This window comes from Uranotaenia lowii, chromosome 2 (genome assembly GCF_029784155.1).
Source record: "Uranotaenia lowii strain MFRU-FL chromosome 2, ASM2978415v1, whole genome shotgun sequence".
In the NCBI taxonomy this organism is placed as follows: Eukaryota; Metazoa; Arthropoda; class Insecta; order Diptera; family Culicidae; genus Uranotaenia; species Uranotaenia lowii.
The window spans coordinates 163,033,720-163,050,128 of record NC_073692.1 but is presented as its reverse complement, the minus strand read 5'-3'; positions in this window follow the sequence as shown (position 1 = coordinate 163,050,128).

Below are 16,409 nucleotides of genomic sequence, written 5' to 3'. Positions count from 1 at the left end.
TCATCCTTCCTGGTTCTAATGAGCATCCATGCCAAATTTCAGCTCTCTAGCTCTTAAGACGGCTGAGTCTATGAAGGACAAACAAACAAACAAACAAACAAACAAACATACAGAAATTGCTTTTTATATATATAGATTATATAAAATTCTCTTGTAACGGTGTTTGTAGTACTACTCCTCCGAAATTACCCAAAAGATACAAGTGAAATTATTTTTAGAATATTCTGTGGGCATGCGAATCGGTTTATATTGAATAAAAATAACAAAAAGTGGCATCAATTGTCCGTTATAATTAAATTTGTAGTTTTTTGAATCAAATTAAAGTCATGACATCCATTTTCGGAGATTTTCTTTACTTCGGGCGCCGGGCGATTTGTTATTTGTCTCCATGGTCGTCCAAGGCGTCGCAAGCAAACACCAAGAGAGGATGGTAACGATGGCATAGCATACTGATTAGTTGAAATATTTGGGCGCGCATTTCTAAACCAAGCATAATTTCAATGCATGTGGTAGCGATATGAAGCCTAGATGTGTTTTTTTTTCTTCTTGATTCCTAGATCATTTGTACAGCACATAGTAATGAATGACACCCAGATTGATATTTTGCCGATCAAATCAATACCATTTAAACAATTAAAAAAAAACTATTTTAAGTTCAGCAGAAATTGTTGCCTGAAAATATGAATTTAGTACTGTTGCATATAAAATTATGGTATGACTCTTTGCGGACATTTGCAAAAAGAAAGTGGGAAGATTTACATACAATTTTATAATACAATACCCCTAGAAACATTTTTCGAACATGTACAAATGTGCTTAACTGAAAATGTTTCGGGTACCTTTAAATTTACAGAGCAACAACAAAATCCATTGAGGATGAACAGACACAAGAGCCTGTCCTTTAAAAAAGATTATATAGGATTGATGTTTATTTTAAAGCCTAATGCAAAGAACTTTTTGATTTTCTGCAAGCATAAGTGAAAGTTATCAATAAAAATGAAAGAATTTTCAGTTAAAAGATACACTAGAGCAAGTGCAAACGTTCAACATTTACAAAAAAATTATAAATTACTCATGTATACATGTTCACATTATTTCTTCATCTTTAAATCTTTGAGCCCAATTAAACGATCTGACTAAAGAAACTCAACTTTTTTTTTAATTCATTCACAGAAAAACTGTTTACAGGTTCACTGTTTGTTTACAAAGAATTCAAGTACGTACTTAACATGAAAGTGTGTTTATGTTTAACATATTTTGGCTACATAGAAGAGACTTTTGATCCGCTTTTTTGTTGAAAAGTTTTTCTGTGATTGATATTATTCTAGAAGCCTTATTTTTTTGATAGCAGAAGCAGAATTTTTTTGATACGTTTTTATTATGACCTGAAAATGTCGAAAATGATATTACCTCCTGTCATTTCACACGGTGAAACAAGTGGCAACGCGCCTTTTAGTCATGAAACATATAACTTTTAAGAATTATTTCTCCAAAATGATCAGAAAGGGTATACCGAATGTTAAATCTGAAGCGGATATTAAAAATTATTATATGTCTTTGTAAATGAAGGTCTTATGGTTAAACAGTGTGGAGTGAAATTGAAGTACCAAGCATTATTTTATTCTGGGGAAAAACTGCAGATATATCAATGAAAGTTGATAAAAAAGACAAACAGGAAAAAGTATTCAATTTATTTTAAAGTCTTTACACTAACGCATCTGAAAAAGAGCAATGTGTTTTCACTTGCATCAGTAAATGGGGCAAATGTACCTTTACTTAGATATTTCTTTTTGAAAGAATATGAAAGTTGAACTGTGATGATAGCCGAAAGACACTTATATGTTTTAAAGGTTTCGAGGTATATGTACATGAAAACTCCCAAAAAAAACGAATGAACTCATGGAATCATTGTAGCCTTAACAGATTAGCTCTTTTCGATCTATTTAATTTTCAAAAACCTCAATGTTTCAGTTAGAATCTTAAAAAAAAAACAATGGTTTAAATTGGCAGATATGTCCGTTAGGATAAAAATACAAATAAAATTGCTGTAATTCGGTTGAATATAGAAAAATCTTAACATACTTTTTCCTCCTTTCAAACCCGATCGTTTTTTTTAATAATTGGGTAAATGTTCAAAGGAATTTAATAAGCATTTTTTGCTGAAATAAATAATTAAACGGTAAACTTTTTTTTTGACATGGTTTTGATGAAAATATGGATATTATTTAATTACCACTGCTTCCAAGGGTGAAAATAGTGAACAAAAAGCTGCTTGAAAATGGTCAGTAAAAAATCTTCTTTCCGAAGAAACTCGGGAGCTGAAAGTACTGCGTTAGGCATAATATTGGGCAAATACTCCTTAAATGGTCCCGATATTCAAAATTCTTTTTCCATAAAGTTTCATGTGCAATAAATTCCAATTAATGAGAAACTTTTGATTCCGATTTCAACCTTAATGTTAACTCGAGCAAAGTGGAGTAAATCAACTAAATGGTATTCAATAAATGAATCATAGATATTATCAACATAAAGTTATTTATGGAACAAGCTACAAAGAGTGGATTTCTTAAGCAAGCTGCATGAGGCTTGCCAAGTTTGATGGTCACGTTGAGTGCTGAAAAACTCAAATTTTCAACGGGAAGCTGATACCTGACACCATTCGGCAATATTCAAAGCATCCGAATCTAAGAAAAGTAGATTAAAAGTTTTCCTGTAAGATGCATGTAAGATTGATTGAAGGTAATGTTTTGATAATCTATGTAAATACCCGAAGGTTTGAGTTTAAATTTTTAGGGTTGATTCCGATAGAATAAAGCGCGGCAATTCGAGTAAACGGAAAAAAGGAGATGTGAAAAAACTAGGATATGTTCACGAAAGCGAAACGCCAAGTTAAACATGGTAAGACGAAGTTTACCGGGTCTGCTAGTATATATATATATATATATATATATATATATATATATATATATATATATATATATATATATATATATATATATATATATATATATATATATATATATATATATATATTTAAATATATATATCTATATATATATATATATATATATATATATATATATATATATATATATATATATATATATATATATATATACATATATATATATATATATATATATATATATATATATATATATATATATATATATATATATATATATATATATATATATATATATATATATATATATATATATATATATATATATATATATATATATATATATATATATATATATATATATATATATATATATATATATATATATATATATATATATATATATATATATATATATATATATATATATATCGAATAATTCTAAACAAGGCAATACATGACCGTACTTTTAACAAACAATTAAAAGTACATCCTATCAAACTACTCACTCTGAAGATGAGTTACTCTTGAATTTTTTATTTTTATTTACATAGTATTCCGTCTTACGACATAACTTGACGAACATAATTCCTAAAATTCACTCGGTCCATGGCAACCGTTCTCCAATTTCTCGGGCACCCCACGTTCGCCAGATCACGCTCCACTTGGTCTAACCACCTCGCTCGTTGCGCCCCTGCTCGTCTTGTTCCTACCGGATTCGTGGCGAACACCTGTTTTGCAGGACAGTCATCCGGCATTCTCGCAACGTGTCCCGCCCAGCGTATCCGGCCAGCCTTCACCACCTTCTGGATACTGGGTTCGTCGTAGAGTCTCGCGAGCTCGTGGTTCATCCTTCGCCTCCACATTCCGTTCTCCTGTACGCCGCCAAAGATGGTTCTTAACACTCGTCGCTCGAATACTCCGAGTGTACGCAGGTCCTCCTCGAGCAATATCCATGTCTCGTGCCCGTAGAGAACAACCGGTCTAATGAGCGTCATATACAGGTTACACTTCGTGCGAGGGCTAAGTCTTCTCGACCGCAGTTGCTTGTGGAGTCCATAGTAGGCACGACTTCCGCTGATAATTCGCCTCCGGATCTCACGGCTGGTGTCATTGTCTGCGGTCACCAGTGAGCCGAGATAAACAAAGTCTTCGACTATCTCCAGCTCGTCGCCGTCGATCGTGACTTTGTTATTACTGGACAAGCGGGTTCGGTCGGTCTCGGATCCGCAGGCCAGCATGTACTTCGTCTTGGACGTATTAATCATCAACCCAATCCTTCCTGCTTCGCGTTTCAGTTTGCGGTAGATCTCCTCCACCGCCGCAGATGATCTGCCGACTATATCAATGTCATCGGCAAAGCAGATAAGTTGACTGGATCTGTTGAAAATCGTGCCCCGCATTTCGCCCACCGCTCGTCGAATAACACCTTCTAGCGCCACGTTGAACATCATGCAGGATAGACCATCACCTTGTCGAAGCCCCCTGCGCGATTCGAATGAACTCGACAATTCACCCGAGATCCGCACACAGCACTGCGTTCCATCCATCGTCGCCTTGATCAGTCTGATCAGCTTCCCGGAAAAGCCGTTCTCGTCCATGATTTTCCATAGCTCGTTACGGTCGATCGTGTCGTATGCGGCTTTGAAGTCGATGAATAGATGGTGCGTAGGGACTTGGTGTTCACGGCATTTTTGGAGGATTTGCCGTAATGTGAATATCTGGTCCGTCGTAGACCGTCCCTCCATAAAGCCGGCCTGATGACTTCCCACGAATCTGTTTGCTTGTGGCGTTAGGCGGCGGAGTAAGATTCGGGACAACACTTTGTAGGCGGCATTGAGGACAGTGATCGCTCGGTAGTTCTCACAGTCCAATTTGTCGCCCTTCTTGTAGATGGGGCATATTACCCCCTCCTTCCACTCCTCCGGTAGCTGTTCTATGTCCCAGATCCGGATTATCAACCGGTGTAGGCAATCGGCCAACCTGTCCGGGCCCATTTTGATGAGTTCAGCTGCGATGCCATCCTTCCCAGCCGACTTGTTTCTATTCAGCTGGCGAATGGCTTCCTTAACCTTCCAAAGCCGTTCGCAAAATTTCCGTACAAATCTATTTTTGATAAATTTGACCTGCAGTTTACGTACGTTCTCCTGGCCGCAAATATTGACCAATTTCGATGAATTTAAATTCATTGTATAGATAATTTATTCTAGTTTCTCAATATGGTAAAATAAAGTCGAAATATTATACGAAATCACCAGTAGCTGATTCCGAATGAAAAAAGTCCCGAAAAAAAGCTCTTTTTAGAATGCCTATAACTTGAGACAGGTTCAAAATATAGCGCTGATTTTATAATATTTGGAATTGTCAAGAATAAATCTATCCATGGATGTATAAATTTTTGGTGGTCCAAAGGAAGTTTTGGCCGCTATCCCGGAACTTCCGGTAGAAAAAATTCTTACTTCAAAAAAGTCACCCAATTTTGGCTTTGCATTGCTGTATCTCGGTTACCAATGGATCGATTCTCTAAATTCAAATTTTAGTTTTTTTTCGTTAACTTTATTATTATTTTTGTAGAACATAGTTGGTTCCTCAAAAATCTCAGTTGTTAAGTATATGGTAATGAAAGCCACATCTTTTTTGTCATTTTTCAAACTCCCCCTCGTGTCGGTGGGTTTACGCGATTTTATTAGCGTGATTTCTCTACAATTTGAACTCAAATTGGTCACTTTTTATATACCTAGAGATTCATTAGAATCTCCTCTTTCGATTGACATACATTTTGTGTGGTGTTTTGTAGCAACGTTTTTCGAATTTACTGAAAGCTGCCAGATTTCAACCAGTTTGGTCCACGTTTTCAACAAGTTGGTGTACAAATCTCGCACCCCTCACGTAGCCGCGGGAGAAACAAATCCTTTAGCTCTCTTTTTGTCGCTCACCAAATCTACCACCTAACCAAGCAGCAGGAGGAACTGCCGTCTCGCCGCGTGGTTTGTTGATTGATTTTGATTGTGCTGATGCTGATGCCTCTTTGCGTAGTAAATGTTTTGATTTTAAAATAGAGAAAGATTATTTTTCCAAATTGAAATAAGCTTCTTGAATCATTTTCGATATTTTACCATTAGAATTCTTCAGTGATACATTTGTTTTGAATGTTATCATGATTCTTTTCTGAATATTCTGAATTTTAGAATTCTTCAGTGATACATTTGTTTTGAATGTTATCATGATTCTTTTCTTTTATTTCAAGCAGTGTCTACTGCAGGAGACACAAAATCTATGATTCAAGTAACAAATATTCTGAAATTTTAATCAGAAATTTAAATCAGAAATCGGAATTTGATCCGGAATCTGAATCTGAAATCTGAAATTTGAAATTGAATCTGAATCTGAAATCGAAATCTGAATTTGAAATCTGAATCTGAAATCTGAATCTGAAATCTGAATCTGAAATCTGAATCTGAAATCTGAATCTGAAATCTGAATCTGAAATCTGAATCTGAAATCTGAATCTGAAATCTGAATCTGAAATCTGAATCTGAAATCTGAATCTGAAATCTGAATCTGAAATCTGAATCTGAAATCTGAATCTGAAATCTGAATCTGAAATCTGAATCTGAAATCTGAATCTGAAATCTGAATCTGAATCTGAAATCTGAATCTGAAATCTGAATCTGAAATCTGAATCTGAAATCTGAATCTGAAATCTGAATCTGAAATCTGAATCTGAAATCTGAATCTGAAATCTGAATCTGAAATCTGAATCTGAAATCTGAATCTGAAATCTGAATCTGAAATCTGAATCTGAAATCTGAATCTGAAATCTGAATCTGAAATCTGAAATCTGAATCTGAAATCTGAATCTGAAATCTGAATCTGAAATCTGAATCTGAAATCTGAATCTGAAATCTGAATCTAAAATCTGCATCTGAAATCTGAATCTGAAATCTGAATCTGAAATCTTTTTTTTTTTTTTTTTGTATGTTTTATTTATCGAGGGATTAACCAGATGTTTTCACCCTCCCATTTCGTGTATCATATTTTACATATCAGATTAAATCACTGAGTTCACTTTTTCTTATAAACTCTAGCACTTTTTTTCTTTGTTTTTTTCATTTTGTAGCACTGATTGTAAAGTTGTTTCTCGTAGTAAATCATTTCTTTGTGTGTTGTATTTTATACATTCTATTAGAATGTGTTTCACTGTTAACACCACATTGCAGGTACTGCACACTGGAGGTTCTTCTTTCTTCAACAGGTAATCGTGCGTAATTTTCGTGTGGCCAATTCTTAGCCTTGTCAGGATACGTTGGTCTTTTTTGTTTTCTACGTCTTTCCACTTGTGGGTATCTTATTTCACTTCTCTCAATTTGATTGTTGTGTTGATTCTCCATTTTGATGAATGATGTCTCGAAATAACCGATTTCACCCATTTTAGGGTGTCTGATTTTGGTGTTCCAGTTTCCAGCATTTCGGCTTCCCTCCCTGCGTTTGCCAGACGATCTGCTGCTTCATTCCCGGTTATTCCTACGTGGCTTGGGACCCAGATAGATGTAACTTTTTCTAAATTAACATGTTTGTGGATTTTTCGTATAATCGGATGCTTTACACCGGATTCCAAAGCCATAAGAACACTAGCTGAGTCCGTGTAAATTGCGGTTGGTATGTTGATGTTATTCATAGCAAGAAGGTTGCTTCTGCGGAAAAAATGGAATAACTTGCTGGGAGGAATCTGAAATCTGAATCTAAAATCTGAATCTGAAATCTGAATCTGAAATCTGAATCTGAAATCTGAATCTGAAATCTGAATCTGAAATCTGAATCTGAAATCTGAATCTGAAATCTGAATCTGAAATCTGAATCTGAAATCTGAATCTGAAATCTGAATCTGAAATCTGAATCTGAAATCTGAATCTGAAATCTGAATCTGAAATCTGAATCTGAAATCTGAATCTGAAATCTGAATCTGAAATCTGAATCTGAAATCTGAATCTGAAATCTGAATCTGAAATCTGAATCTGAAATCTGAATCTGAAATCTGAATCTGAAATCTGAATCTGAAATCTGAATCTGAAATCTGAAATCTGAAATCTGAAATCTGAAATCTGAAATCTGAATCTGAAATCTGAATCTGAAATCTGAATCTGAAATCTGAATCTGAAATCTGAATCTGAAATCTGAATCTGAAATCTGAATCTGAAATCTGAATCTGAAATCTGAATCTGAAATCTGAATCTGAAATCTGAAATCTGAATCTGAAATCTGAATCTGAAATCTGAATCTGAAATCTGAATCTGAAATCTGAATCTGAAATCTGAATCTGAAATCTGAATCTAAAATCTGCATCTGAAATCTGAATCTGAAATCTGAATCTGAAATCTTTTTTTTTTTTTTTTGTATGTTTTATTTATCGAGGGATTAACCAGATGTTTTCACCCTCCCATTTCGTGTATCATATTTTACATATCAGATTAAATCACTGAGTTCACTTTTTCTTATAAACTCTAGCACTTTTTTTCTTTGTTTTTTTCATTTTGTAGCACTGATTGTAAAGTTGTTTCTCGTAGTAAATCATTTCTTTGTGTGTTGTATTTTATACATTCTATTAGAATGTGTTTCACTGTTAACACCACATTGCAGGTACTGCACACTGGAGGTTCTTCTTTCTTCAACAGGTAATCGTGCGTAATTTTCGTGTGGCCAATTCTTAGCCTTGTCAGGATACGTTGGTCTTTTTTGTTTTCTACGTCTTTCCACTTGTGGGTATCTTATTTCACTTCTCTCAATTTGATTGTTGTGTTGATTCTCCATTTTGATGAATGATGTCTCGAAATAACCGATTTCACCCATTTTAGGGTGTCTGATTTTGGTGTTCCAGTTTCCAGCATTTCGGCTTCCCTCCCTGCGTTTGCCAGACGATCTGCTGCTTCATTCCCGGTTATTCCTACGTGGCTTGGGACCCAGATAGATGTAACTTTTTCTAAATTAACATGTTTGTGGATTTTTCGTATAATCGGATGCTTTACACCGGATTCCAAAGCCATAAGAACACTAGCTGAGTCCGTGTAAATTGCGGTTGGTATGTTGATGTTATTCATAGCAAGAAGGTTGCTTCTGCGGAAAAAATGGAATAACTTGCTGGGAGGAATCTGAAATCTGAATCTAAAATCTGAATCTGAAATCTGAATCTGAAATCTGAATCTGAAATCTGAATCTGAAATCTGAATCTGAAATCTGAATCTGAAATCTGAATCTGAAATCTGAATCTGAAATCTGAATCTGAAATCTGAATCTGAAATCTGAATCTGAAATCTGAATCTGAAATCTGAATCTGAAATCTGAATCTGAAATCTGAATCTGAAATCTGAAATCTGAATCTGAAATCTGAATCTGAAATCTGAATCTGAAATCTGAATCTGAAATCTGAATCTGAAATCTGAATCTGAAATCTGAATCTGAAATCTGAATCTGAAATCTGAATCTGAAATCTGAATCTGAAATCTGAATCTGAAATCTGAATCTGAAATCTGAATCTGAAATCTGAATCTGAAATCTGAATCTGAAATCTGAATCTGAAATCTGAATCTGAAATCTGAATCTGAAATCTGAATCTGAAATCTGAATCTGAAATCTGAAATCTGAAATCTGAAATCTGAAATCTGAAATCTGAATCTGAAATCTGAATCTGAAATCTGAATCTGAAATCTGAATCTGAAATCTGAATCTGAAATCTGAATCTGAAATCTGAATCTGAAATCTGAATCTGAAATCTGAATCTGAAATCTGAATCTGAAATCTGAATCTGAAATCTGAATCTGAAATCTGAATCTGAAATCTGAATCTGAGATCTGAATCTGAATCTGAAATCGGATCTTGAAATTTAAATCTGATATCTGAATCTGAAATCTGAAATCTGAAATCTGAAATCTGCTATCTGAAATCTGTAATCTGAATCTGAAATCATGGACGTGAACTTTAGAAATGTTGCCCATCCATCAAAATATTAAATCAAAAAAGATTCAAGCAATTCCTTCAACGATAAAGCAATCATTTCGTTATCAGCATCAGCACAATCAATCAACAAACCACGCGGCGAGACGGCAGTTCCTCCTGCTGCTTGGTTAGGTGGTAGATTTGGTGAGCGACAAAAAGAGAGCTAAAGGATTTGTTTCTCCCGCGGCTACGTGAGGGGTGCGAGATTTGTACACCAACCTGTTGAAAACGTGGACCAAACTGGTTGAAATCTGGCAGCTTTCAGTAAATTCGAAAAACGTTGCTACAAATTTTCAAAACACCACACAAAATGTATGTCAATCGAAAGAGGAGACTCTAATGAATCTCTAGGTATATAAAAAGTGACCAATTTGAGTTCAAATTTTAGAGAAATCACGCTAACAAAATCGCGTAAACCCACCGACACGAGGGGGAGTTTGAAAAATGACAAAAAAGATGTGAGTTTCATGACCATATACTGAACAACTGAGATTTTTGAGAAACCAACTATGTTCTACAAAAATAAAAATAAAGTTAACGAAAAAAAACTAAAATTTGAATTTAGAGAATCGATCCATTGGTAACTGAGATACAGCAATGCAAAGCCAAAATTGGGTGACTTTTTTGAAGTAAGAATTTTTTCTACCGGAAGTTCCGGGATAGCGGCCAAAACTTCCTTTGGACCACCAAAAATTTATACATCCATGGATAGATTTATTCTTGACAATTCCAAATATTATAAAATCAGCGCTATATTTGGAACCTGTCTCAAGTTATAGGCATTCTAAAAAGAGCTCTTTTTCGGGACTTTTTTCATTCGGAATCAGCTACAGGTGATTTCGTATAATATTTCGACTTTATTTTACAATATTGAGAAACTAGAATAAATTATCTATACAATGAATTAAAATTCATCGCAATCGGTCAATATTTGCGGCCAGGGGAACTTACGCAAACTCTCGGGTCATATAGACCCGAACAGCCTAATTACGGATTTTTTTGAGGGAGCACTTCCGGTGGTCACAGGAAGTTGCCTGGTACTACAGATTGTGTATTTCGTGATTTCCCAGGGAGGTTTTTAAAATCAAATTTTTGCGATTTTTTCTCGAAGAGTTATGATGATTTGAATGTGCGCTTCGGGTCATATTGACCCGAACGACTTTGGAAGGTTAACTTCACTCATCGTTGGGAGTGGCTCGTCTTCGTCGTTGGCTACGCCGGCGATGTACCTTCCCCCACCGTCTTGATCTCCTGCATGTGCGCCGTTCAGGTGTTCATCGAAGTGCTGCTTCCACCTTTTCATCACCTCACGATTGTCCGTCAGGATACCCCCGTCCTTATCCCGGCACATTTCGGCTTGCGGCACGAAGCCTTTGCGGGATGCGTTGAGTTTCTGATAGAACTTTCGTGTTTCTTGGGAACGATGCAGCTGCTCCAGCTCCTCGAGCTCCTCCTCCTCCAGGCGGCGCTTTTTCTCCTGGAAAAGTCGGACTCGCTGCCTCTTCCGCTGTCGGTGATTTTCCACATTTCGACGGGTGCCTCTCTGCACTACTGCCGCCCGCGCGGCATTCTCTTCGTCCATCACCCTCCTACACTCCTCGTCGAACCAGTCGTTCCGTCGAGATCGCTCCACATAACCGATGACGTTCTCCGCAGCACTGTTGATGGCTGTTTTGATGGTATCCCAACAGTCCTCGAGAGGGGCTTCGTCAAGCTCGCCCTCTGCCGGCAGCGCTGCTTCGACCGATTGCGCGTAGTCTGCCGCGACCTCAGGTTGCTTCAGTCGCGCGATATTTAACCGAGGCGGGCGCCGGTTTCGCGTGTTGTTTACTACGGAGAGTTTTGGGCGCATCTTTACCATCACCAGATAATGGTCCGACTCGATGTTGGCGCCCCGACAGGATCTGACGTCGATGATGTCCGAGAAGTGCCGGCTGTCGATCAAAACGTGGTCGATCTGTGATTGAGTTTGGTACGGTGATCTCCAGGTGTACTTGTGTGGGAGGCGGTGCTGAAAAAAGGTACTACGTACGGCCATTCGTTTGGAGGCGGCGAAATCTATCAGTCTGAGGCCGTTTTCGTTGGTCAGCTGGTGCGCACTGAACCTTCCAATTGTCGGTTTAAATTCCTCCTCCTGGCCGACCTGAGCATTGAAATCCCCGATGACGATCTTGATATCATGTTTTGGGCAACGGTCGTATTCACGCTCCAGCTGCGCGTAAAATTCGTCTTTGTCGTCACCGGTACTTCCGAGGTGAGGGCTGTGCACGTTGATGATGCTGATGTTGAAGAACCGGCCCTTGATTCTCAACCGGCACATTCGTGAGTTGATCGGCCACCACCCGATCACGCGCTTTTGCATCTTTCCCATCACTATAAAAGCTGTTCCAAGCTCGTGTGTGTTGCCGCAGCTCTGGTAGATGGCACGACCATCTGGGTACGTTCGTACCGTAGAGCCCTTCCAACATACCTCCTGCAGCGCTACGATGTCGAATTTGCGGCTCTTCAATTCGTTGGAGAGCACGTGGGTACTGCCCACAAAATTTAGAGATCGGCAGTTCCATGTTCCAAGTTTCCAATCGCTAGTCCCTTTTCGTCGCGTGGGTCTTTGCCGATTTCCATCCGAAATTTGTTGTTCGTTGTTCGTTGCTTATGTTTTTTGTAGTCACAGGCTCGCAAGGCCCGCAGCTAACCCCACTATCTCGCAGGAGGACCGTCGTGATGTTGCTGTTTTGGGTCCCGAACACCACCAGGACGCTGTTGCACTCCGCACGCCGCCCCTGACATGGAGAACAGACGCGTACGAAGCCCCCTAACTCAGTCTGCATGCGACCAAAGCATCCACCGGGGTTGGGTACCCGATCTCCGCTAAGGTTGCTCGCACCCCAGCTAGTACCACGGGGAGGTAGAGAATCGGAGTTGCAGACAAGAGGTGATATGACCACTACCCGAAGGTTGGGTGTATGGGGTCTCGAGTTGCACATTGTCTACTCCGCTAGCCGAGTTACTCTTGAAATTCTTCCTAAATCATGGGTGGCCAACATTTTCAACAAGCGGGCCAAATTTCAAAAATGAGATTGGCTGGTGGGCCAAAAAAAAAAAACAAATCGTTATGGAGTATTCAAAGAAAACAAACAATAACAGAATTTTTAAACGCTGTAAAAGACATTTGCCTAAGTTACATCGTGTATAGATTTATCTTTATAAGTCATTTTCGTACCATGCATATTTTAACAAATTAAGCCCCATTTTATAAATAGTAAAAATATTATGCAAAACGAAATGAATTATTTCTCTCAACTTATGAATTCACGTCAATCTTTCAAGGGATTTAAAACATCCTTGGTTTATTCATCCCAGAAATTTCAAATCGCGTGACTACAATGGACATTAGGTCGATTTTATGGTCTCCAAATACAAAAAAAATGATCGTATGTATTGGGAAAGCCTTCTATAAACAGGATGAATACGAATTTGATTGTTTTATAACCATCGAACCATTTTTTCAAGTAAAATTTTTTCTATAAAATTCGTTCTTCTGAGAGATTTGCCTGTATCAAACCGGTTCTAGGCGAAATCTACTAGCCAACTGTAAATTCGGCTAGTTTTCCGTTATTGATGTACATAAATAAAGAGCACGTTACCAATTATTATATATTTTAATGTGATTTAATTTTCATAAATATACCCTTTTCTGTTTAAACTTAAGATAAAATAAAAAATTGGAAAAATTTACAGAGAATACTTTTGATATTTTACATATTTGCAAAAGTTTTTTGATTTGATGGATGAACGAAAGTGTTAGAATAGAATTCTCGAATGGTTGAAATTGTTGTTTATGTATAGTTTTAGTTATGATGTTGATATGATTCGGTGATTTTTTTACGATTTTTAAACAATTTTCATACGATCTTACTATCTTTCTGAGGCTATCCAAACTCTTCAATAATAAAACTGAGCCCGGTTGAATGCTCTTCATATTAATTATATGTAGTAACCTAAACCAAATCGGAAAACTTTGCACAATGTTTGATTACCCCAAAATTTACAGATAATGTGTCAAATATCGTACAAATTTGATAATTTAAAAATTGCAATTGTAATTGTTTTTTTCAATCAGTAACGGTAACCTTTGAGTACAATTATATGAGGATCCCAGAGTCATAGATGCAAAAATGATAGATTTTCAGTTCATGTCAAACGGTTCTCCATGATAAATTAATTATATTTGGTGCTTTTTTTCAATTTTTTGAAAATTATATTCGCATACTTTTACGTTCAAATGAAAATTGCAAATGTTCGAAAAATGAATGGAAAATGGCCAAACACAACAATATAAAAGCGTGTTTTCTCGAAATTAGTTTTAATACACTTTTACCCCTTTGGCTTATATCAATTCAAAAAGATTTTCATATCTTTGTTTTGAGTAAGAGTTTAGAGGAGGTAGATTCAGATTTGTTTATCCAAATTGTATATGTAGACCAAGAAAAACGTTCAATTCTTAGAAAAAAAAATTTTTTTTTTTAAAAAGCTTCGCGGGCCACGAAAAGTTGGTCACGGGCCACATGTGGCCCGCGGGCCATGGTTTGGCCACCCATGTCCTAGATCATAGATCCATCAAATACAACAGTTCAGTGCCATTTTGAGTCTGTAAATAGATGCTGCTGATGCATTCGGAAGTAATTCGCAAGCATAAGTAAAATGTGGATAAATGAGGGTTTTGAACAGACGAAGTTTGATACTACTTGTTAGCATATTGGCTAAAACGCGAAGGGTAAGAAGGCAAGCATAGATTTTGCCACATTGAGAATCAATTTGTGCATCCCACTCAAGATTATTCTGAATTGTCACTCCTAAGCTTTTGATAGTACTTACAAAGTTTATTGGAACCGAATCTATAAACAAATTAGGAATTTCGCGATTATCAAGTTGTCCGCTGATGAACATTGCATTAGTTTTTGCTCCGTTAATTGGTAATAAATTGTCTTTGGACCACCGATTATTTCGCGAAAGATCTAAATTTATCTATATTTTATTACTTTCTACGAACTATTTAAGCAGAAGGAACATATATATTAGGGTGTCCCAAAAAATTGCAAAATGGTAGATAAGGATGTGGAGAACAAACTTTTGTACGGAGCTGACTAAAAAAAAATCATGTTTAGAAGTTCCGCGAACGAGATTTTTGAAAAAAGTCCACTTTCAAAATATTTGATTTTAAATAAATTCTGGGTCCAAAAATTGTGTATTCAACTGACCAAAATGTGTACCTAGCGTAAAATATATTTGATACCAATGCCATTAAAAGATGCGGATTTTTGTGCACTTAAATTTTGCTGAACAATACATGTTGTTTGTATCATCGTGTAAAGAGCTATTCACGCCTTAACCCGTTATAAAAATCACAATTTATTTAGGATATTTTTTATTTAATTTATCAAATTTGTCTTAATAAATACATACTTAAAAATCAAAATACTTGCAAAAAAAAAAGACTTGGATGGTTTAAAGGAATCATCCAAAAGCTATATGCCAAATTTGAGCTGAATCTGACAACGGAAAAGGGTTGCACTGAATCTCAAATGCAAAAGGGATTCTGAGACATTGTGTTCTGAAGAAGCATAAAAAATTGTTTTTTCATCAAATTTTTTTTTCTTTACCAATCGATTGCTTATTTATGTTAATTTTATTAATATTTCAATTAAGACCAATATTTCACCTGAAGACTGCAACTCGATTGGACATGTGCTTTCGTAAATATTCAATCGTATATCAATGTATCGCAAAGTACTGGGTGACAAAAAAGTCCGGTCACACTTTTTTGGGGTCGCCTGTAGCCTACACGTTGCATCTCTCTGGTGACTTCTATATGTCAAATGAAAAGGCTAACTCTGCTGCTCAAAGTGGCAGAGTTTCGTTTCTGTGCAGTTGGTTTACATTGAGTTGTGAGCCATGGTAGAGTTAAGGGCAGCTATTATCGATGCTTGGTTTGGCGCGCAGATGACGAGATTATTTTTTCGAACGAGAAGCTGTTCGTTTTGGAGCAAACAGTCAATCGCCAAAATGATCGAGTTTGGAGTGTGAGCCTCCAGCAAGCTCCTGCGGACAAGCTGAATGTTTCTCGGTTCCAAAATAAGATGTCAGTCTTGCTTCCAGCAAGATGGCGCCCTATCCCACACCGCTAAAATTGTTCAGGCGTGGCGTGAGAAAAACCTGACCGATTTCATTTCGAAGAATGAATGGTCTCCGTCGTCTCCGGATCTAAATCCACTGGATTATTTCTTGTGGGGATACATGATGTCGAAGCTGAACGACTATAAAATTACAAATTTGGAGCAATTCAAGCGAGATATCACGAAAATCAGGGACGGGAGGTCGATGGAGCAGGTGCGCGCCACTTGCGACGACTTCCCGAGACGTCTGAAGCTGGTTCGATCAGATAAAGATGGTGTAATTTTGAGATATCCTCTGCGAAGTATCGTTATGAGTTACTGAATAACGCTATGAAAACCAG